Source organism: Aptenodytes patagonicus, chromosome 1 (genome assembly GCF_965638725.1).
Source record: "Aptenodytes patagonicus chromosome 1, bAptPat1.pri.cur, whole genome shotgun sequence".
In the NCBI taxonomy this organism is placed as follows: Eukaryota; Metazoa; Chordata; class Aves; order Sphenisciformes; family Spheniscidae; genus Aptenodytes; species Aptenodytes patagonicus.
In genome coordinates, this window is record NC_134949.1 from 29611341 (window position 1) to 29611987 (window position 647).

The window sequence follows — 647 nt, forward strand, 5'->3', positions numbered from 1 at the left end:
TGACTGTGTTGAGCATGTCTGAATTAGGTTTACTGCTTTTTTCTATGGCTTGTTACCTAGAGCTAATCAAACACCAAGAGAAAAAACAGAGCATAGCTTTGGCATTCAGTGAGGCTGCTTTGTGTGGTTTGGGTGAGGCAGAAAAGCCTGGTATCTGCCCTAAGGAGAGTGCAGGTTGATCCTGTGCAGCAGGAGTCCCACGGGGCAGGCACACTGGCAGCTCCACTGCTCCAACATCGTGGGTCTCCCACATAGGGTCATGCCCAAAGTTTGTCTGGAAAGAAAAGGATGGACAGATTATGTTGCGCTTCAGCCATTTTCCAGATGATGGTCACAAATGCCATCATAGGTAGTATATTAAAAGAAGCACCAAGGCTACATAATGTTACTGGAGCCCTAGAATTTAAGAAGGAAAAAGAGTTGTTTTTAAGCTGTGCTTTTTTCCCCTCTCCTCACTCCCACTGTGAAATACCACATCAACTGTGAAAGGCTTGGTTGCAATATATGGCTGAAGCTATATAATAGTGAAGTTATTTAGTTGTTAGCTTAGCTCTAAAATAAATCTTTTAAAGTCCATTTAAAACTTATTCACATGTTTCAGGATGTTAGGAGACTCTGCTACAGGAGACACCTTGGCATTCCTGTTC